This window comes from Rhinolophus hipposideros, assembly GCF_964194185.1.
Source record: "Rhinolophus hipposideros genome assembly, chromosome: 2".
Lineage (NCBI taxonomy): Eukaryota > Metazoa > Chordata > Mammalia > Chiroptera > Rhinolophidae > Rhinolophus > Rhinolophus hipposideros.
The window spans coordinates 32,411,854-32,419,396 of record NC_138048.1 but is presented as its reverse complement, the minus strand read 5'-3'; positions in this window follow the sequence as shown (position 1 = coordinate 32,419,396).

The following is a 7,543-nucleotide window of genomic DNA, read 5'->3' as shown; positions in this document are numbered from 1 at the left end:
ACTCAACTGGGCAAGAATGTAGAGACAATGGACATTCTTAAACATGGGTAGGAACATAAATAAGCATGATCACTATAGAGAACAATTCAAGATCTAATAAGATTGGAAACACAAGCTCAATGAGCCAACAACTCCAGGTCAATAGACTGTTGAGGACCACTCCCACACAGGAGCAAAGATCCAGTGTGAGATTTTCTGTGGAACATTGTTAGTGATAGTAAAAAAAGGAAAACAAAGAAAATGCTCATCTGTTGTTCCCTTTCATTTGGAAAGCACATATATTGTTCCTTCTATGTGCTCGCACTCTTTTACAGAGTTTATAACTTATTTGATCCTCCTAGCAACTCCATGAAGTAGGTATTTATATAATTCCTATTATGTAGGTGAGAAAAGTGAGGCACAGAGAGTTAAGTAACTTCCTCAAGTTCCCATAGCAATAAATGGTATAGCCAGGGCACAAATACAGATGGTGTGGCTCCAGAGTCTATGCTTTCTCTTAAGCTATGCTATGCTATGCTGTTTCTCATGCATTGGAAAATTAAATAATATCTGTTATAAGATTGTATATGTTATCAAGAATAAATCTTCAAAACTACAATGAGGAGGGACAAAGCAAGTTTCAGGATAGTATATATACTTGGATAGCATCTATATAAGTTTTAAAAGTTGTAGGCACACAATACTTTTTCTTCAATGACATAGATGTATATTCATGTATGAAACTGAAAGAATTCATATAAAATTTATAAAGTGACTGATTCTGGGAGATGGGAATAGACTAGAAACTGGGGATAGGAGACTAAAGAGACTTTTAAGTTTATATTTAGCATTATATTAATCAACACTTTAAAGAAATGTGTGTGTGTTTGTAAACTCCAGTGTATGTGTGAAGACCGACTACAAGAGGTTGTGGCTTGCTCAAGGTCAGAGTTAGAAAATAGAACTAGAAATCAAACTCAAGGTAGAGTTTTATATTCTAAGTCTAGAGTTTCTTCTTTTTAAACTTTGCTTAACCAGATATTTGCTGCATTTGGACATAAGCTGTCCAAAAGCAGTTAGAAAAAGAGATTACTTATAATGAAATATAATCTATCTCTACATTGAAATTTTTCCCTATTATTAATTTATCTGTTAACTCATGCAACAATATTTATGCACCAGGCATTAATTATGTCTAGATGCTAGACATAGGTTGAGAATCTAATGAACTATGAACTCATGATTCCTGATTTACAAAACCAGGGCTCCAATCAATATCAGCAAAAGGAAGTGGTAAAGCTAATAATTATTCATTGTCTGAGCTTCTGGAAGAAAATCTTTATAAATCTGACAAGGAGTTATCTTTACATATTTCTTTCTTCTTAATGGTATAATAATAATCTCAAGCATTATTATTATTAGTCTCTGTAATTATATAATAATCGTGTTACCTCTTGCCTAACTCTCCACAGAGAAGAAGAGAAATCCACTGGGAATACGATGAGAAAGATTAGACCAAATAGTCTTGATAAATTTTCTATTGTAATTTTAAACAAAGCCCTAGACTCCATCTGACTAATTGCAGATATTTCTGGAAAGCTTGAAGGTCTCCAAATAATTAGGTTGGGAAGAGGGAGGAAATTAGTCAGAAAGTTGATATCTCCCTGGACACACTGTTACACACTGGCAACCGGCCTGCAGGCCTCAGGGTGCTGGCGTTGTGAAACCAGACGGCCCATCTTAGAAGCTAATTTTGTCTCACAAGCAATGGCATGTCTAGCCAATTTGCGAAAGCATGTTGGCCACGAGAAGCATTTCAAAGCAAGGTTCACAGAGAGAAGAAAGAGGAAACTTGAAATTAAATTGAAAACATCTTTGTTATAAAGCTGAACAAACAACAATTTTATATGCACTAACCAAAATGCTCTGTCATTCTTCATCAGCAACTGTTACAGTCAAATTCCTTTGCTAGAATATAAAAAAGTGTCCAAGGAACTAGTAAATCTTTATTTGCCTCATTAAGTCTGCTGAAAACAAAACCAAAATTGATAAAGGCATCCTATGAAGATCTGGCTATCATTAGCATTCTCATCCAGCAAACAAATCTGATACAGTAAAAGAAACATCAATGTAGTGTTTTTATATTTAAGGGCGAGATAATGATAAATATCAATATTGACAGCAGACAGGATATGTTTTACTATAAGACCCAAAGGGAGGAAAAAAGTTCTTCCTTGCCAACAGTCTTCATTTTTTTACTTGAAATACTAAATTTCTTGCATAGATCCATTTCTTCCTATTTAGAATTCGGATATTGGCTTTTGTAACAGCCACACAAGAGTAATATAGAGATCTGGCTTTTATACCAACAGTTTCAATACATGCTATTATAGCCTATATTCTACAGTCTTTGTATATTTCAACATGGGTGTATTAGTTTCCAAGAGCTGACGTAACAAACTACCACAGATTCAGGCTTGAAACATCAGAAATTTATTTTCTCACAGTTCTGGAGGTTAGAAGTGCACAATCCAAGTTTGACATGGCCATGCTCCCTTTGCAGGGACTAGAGAAAAATATTTCCTAACCTCTTCCTCTTTGGGTGGTTGCCAGCAATCCACAGGGCTCCTTGGCTATTAGCTGTATTCCTCCAATAGCTGTCTCTGTCGTCATATGGCCTTCTCCTTTCTGTATGTCTCCATATGTCTCCAAATCTCCCTGTTGTATAAGAGCACTAGGCATCATATTTAGGGCCCAACCTAATCCAGGATGACCTTATTTTAACTTGATGATATCCGCAAAGCCCCTATTTCCAAATAAGGACACAGGTACCAGGGGTTAGGACTTGAGCATATCTTTTTCAGGGGACACAAATCAGCATGTTACAATAGGGTTATACGCATGTCTGGATTTTTCTGAACCCAGAAGGCAGGAACACATGAGGGAAATGGCTTTGAGAGCAATAGCTATCAATGCAATTAATAAATGTAATCGTGGGTTTACAAGGAAGAAAATCTTTCCATATGGTTATATATAACAAGAACAGAACCCCATGAATCCTATATCCCACATATAAAAAAGTACAGAGGTGTACATACATCCAGGTCAAACAGCAAGGTCCTACCTAGAAAGTCACAAAATATTATACTTAGACACTGGAAATAAGTTCATGGGATTGCAGTGGGGAACAGAAAGGAGGTCTATTATGTCCATTTCACAGAAAAGGAAACTGAGGAACAGAAAGGCTACATAAACTGTTCAAACTCAAGCAGCTAATAAGTGGAAAGACTGGAATTCAAATTTTGTCAGTCTGGCGACAGAGTTCTTATGGCCTTCAAAACTATATTTCTTCTTAAAGAAATAGTTCAAAGGAAATTATTGCAGTCTTACTACCAACACAGTATCAGCTACTCCTTGTACGCTAATCCACACAAGTGCATTTGCCAAGACCTTCCCTGGGTGTCTAATTCCCAAGGAAAATCTCTTAGGATATACTGTGATAGTAGAAGTTCAACATTCCTGCTCCTGCATTTCTCAACCTGTCTGTACCAGAGACACAGCTGATGAATGCTTTCAGGTCATGTTGTAAATATCTGGGCACAGTTCTACTCCAGACAAGCCAATTACTTTCATGTACCACAAAGTCCCATGACTCAAGAGGACTGTGCCTTGTCTAAGCTATCTATTTATCCTATAAGGATTCATCACCCTTTTCCTTTTGCATACCTCTTTATAAAATTACTTTTAAATATGTTCAACAATCTACCATGAGCTCCTTCAGGTCCAGAACTATGTTTTTTGTCTCTCCATAACCCTGGAACCCAATTCAGACCTGGCACATGGTAAGGGTCCAGTAATTAAAAAATGAACAGCTAAATAAGCAAAATTAACACTAAATATTAAAGAAAGAAGAATAATTATAATCTACTCTATAAGAAAATCCGAGTCATATTGTAAAAGATGGTATCCAAATTAAATAATTTTGAAGATAGAGGTTTGAAAAGTCCCTCTTCTACCATGGAAAATTAGGCTTCCTTGTCAGACAGTTGCTCTAGTAGGATGTTAAAAGCACCAATTTTAATTGGAATTTCAGGTTCAACTGATGAGACAACTCATAAAAATAATAGATACCACATTCTAAGTAAGGTGCAAAACTAATATTCAGGACTTACAAGAGGAGATTGTAGAAAAAACAATTGTGATCTTATATTAAATGGTCATCCTCTGTAGCCCAAACAGAGATTAGAGAGCAAAGAAAAAAAGAGCCTAAAATTTCAGTAGGATTTTTCAAAGGAGTTGTTGGTACCTTATGTATTCCATTTTTCTCCAAAGGTAAATATGATGAGGGGACGTACCTCATCCTTTTGCCTAAAATCTAGAAAGAGAGCTTTTAGGGGGATGGTCAGTAAACCTTATTATACTTCACTTACACTTTGGAGGACATTGGGAACTGATGGTTAGCTCATTCTTTAGACATGTGAAAAGTGAGATACAGTTTGGCTAGCTGCCTGTGTGATTAACGAGAGCAGAAGAGCTGGTTGTTGCACCTGGAAGGAATCTGCACTCCCAGGGTGCATCAGGGCAACAATGGGCAACATAAGAGGGGAAAAAAAAAAAAAAGGCATGAGGCTACCTGAAGGAGTAATTGGAATTCAAGGATGGAATGTCCATTTAACTCAGAAAAAAAGTCACATTATTTATGAGTCCACATAATCTGAGTTGTCCCTCCCAAAGCCCTTGCCCTTATTTCTACCACCTTCTTCTCCTATTCCTTCCCTTTGTTCACTCCCTTCCACCTCAGAGTGGCTTCTTCTCCTTTCCTCTTCTGCTATAAGGCATTTTCACAGGCTGTTCTCCCAGCCATTCATAGGACACATTCCCTGACTTACTTCAAGCCAATATTAAAAGTTCAGTGTATCAGCCAGCTATTGCCAACCACAAATTTCAGTAGTTGAAAGCAACCACAGTTTGTTATTGATCATGATGATGTGGGTTGGCTAGTCTAACCTTCTTATTTGTGCCAGCTCAGCTGGAGCTGGACGGTCAAGAATGAACTGAGGTGGATGGCTTTCAGCCTCAGCTGGGACCTTAGCTAAAATGATTTGGAAAACTTAAAGCTCTGTCTCCACTTGGGCTTTCATCCGCCAGCAGACAAAATGAGGCCTCTTCACTTGGTGGTAGAGGATCCCCTAGCAGCAAGATAGGGAAAGCCCCAATGCCCAAGCATTTTTAACCCTTTGCCCGTTTGCCAAAGCAAATCTCATGGCCAAGCCTATTTTCCAGAAATGGAGAGAGGGATTCTACTTCTTGAGCAACAAAGTCGCATTGCAAGGAGGTGAGCATACAGGAATGGGAAGAGTTGCAATTTACTTTGTCAATAAGAAATACAGTGATCTCTCTATTTAAAATAGAAACTTAGCCTCATCCAAACAATCCTGTCCCCCTTTAACCTGCTCTACTTTTTCTTGTTTCCACAGTATAGGCTACATTCTCACATACTTTGTTATTTACTTATGTCTATTATCTGTTGTTCTGCTTCCTCCTTTAAGTTATATGTCCCCACGGTAGAAATCTTTCTTCACTAATGAATCCACTTAGAAGAGTTTCTGACACATAATAGGGACTCAATAAATACTATTTGAATGAATGGGTGAAAGACCCATCAACCATCTGAGACCAATGGGAACCTCATATTAAGCCAGAGAAAGTATTTAAATCAAAGGTAATGCAGATAGAAAATCCCCATCAATGGGGAGGGCTTAGGTCAGAGTGATCTCTAAAGAATCCATTAAACACTAGCCCAAGAGATAAAGTTCCATTTTAAAAGCAAACAAAACAACAACAATAAATCTGAGAGTCTGGCACCAATTCATGCCAGTATTAGTGGAGTAATAATTTCCTTCCGTTTTACAATTAGAAGCATACATCAGTGGAAAAGAGGAGGTCAACCAGCTTCTTCCCCTGCTCTCCCCAATAAAGCAATGGCTAATCTGAAAAAGAACTGAGCAGCAAAAAAGGAAGTAGATAGAACTCAAATGAAATTTGAAGTTTTAATTATCTTATGAAATGAGACCTATAAATTGCTGACCAAATATCTTTGATCGTCTGAACGTGGTTAGAAAAGTCATGGGGCTTCCCCTAAATTTCATCCAGGAGAAGGGGAAATACTAGCCCCCTTGAATGAATTAAAAGAATGGTGTTGGAGGAGGGGGTCGTCGAGGTAGAGGAGAATAAAAAAGTGTTTTATGATTACATCACACAAAGCATACCTGTAAAAAAATGGTTACACTTCCACTCCAGTAGTAAGAAGCACAGTTGCAAAATGACTGATTCATTCTTATTTCATAGAAACACCTTCTACATGGAGGAATGGAGGAAAGGAATGCTTATCAGAGACATGAAAGAAAAAGGTAACGTTTACTGAATATATGCAGGGAATAGGAGTAGTGCAGGAATTACTTTATAAAATCACCAATCCCAAATGCTATAAGCTAAGTATTGCTATCATCATTTTATATATGAGGAAATCGAAGCACAAAAAGAAAAATTAATGTGTAGTTCAGACAGTTACGAAGTGGCAGAGCTTGGCTTGAAACTGGGTTCTTGCAGACTCTAAATGCCCTGCTTTTCTATTATAAGCCACCTTCCACACTGAAGCAGAATCAGATATAAATCCTCTACTCAATTAGTTTATAATCTTGCAATATCATAAGACCCTAGAGAGTGTTCATAAATTACTACTATACAAGGTCCTAAGTGCTTTAGGAGAGGCACTGAAAGAAGAGGAAGAAATTTTTTCCAGCTGAGGATCAGGGAAAAATTCCTAGAGGAAATGAAATTTTAATTTCACATCATAATTTTAACATAAGTAAAGCTCTGGTTGGTTTTCTCTCCCTTCTTTCCTTTCATTAAGAATATTGGGTCATATTTACAATTTTCTCAAGTGTTTAAATAATCAACTAAACTAAAAGTAACTTATACCTTCTCTCTTTTCTCTTTCTCTTCCTAAATTTATCTTCCTTTCTTACACACACACACACACACACTCTAAGTGAAAGAAACGGAGGGTAGACTCCCCATTCCTTTGTATATATGACATATCTACCTTAAATCAGTTTGATCTCCCTATTATTATAGAAATGATAAAAATGAGTATAATTACCTGAATCATTATAAATTTTATTAATTGATGTTTACATACTCTTTGACAAATAAAATTATTATTGCTAACATTTTCCTCACTCTAAATTTCTAAGTTGTTTATTATGCTAAATTGGCAATATAAATTTTATCCTTTCAAACTGGAGGAAAGAACAAACATGTAATAAACATCACTGTACATTTCATAAACTATGATATTCAAGTCCAAATGTCAGAAAGTGTACAGTTAAATATAAAACTTAAAGCAATTGAAAATTATAGAGTAGAACAGGCACTTTATTTTGCCTAAAAATACATATTTAAAGAATGCAAGTGATATTAATTATTTCATAATTATATACTATCATAAATTAATATATAAAGATAACAGTGCAAATTTATGTTGTGTCATCATAAATGGCTG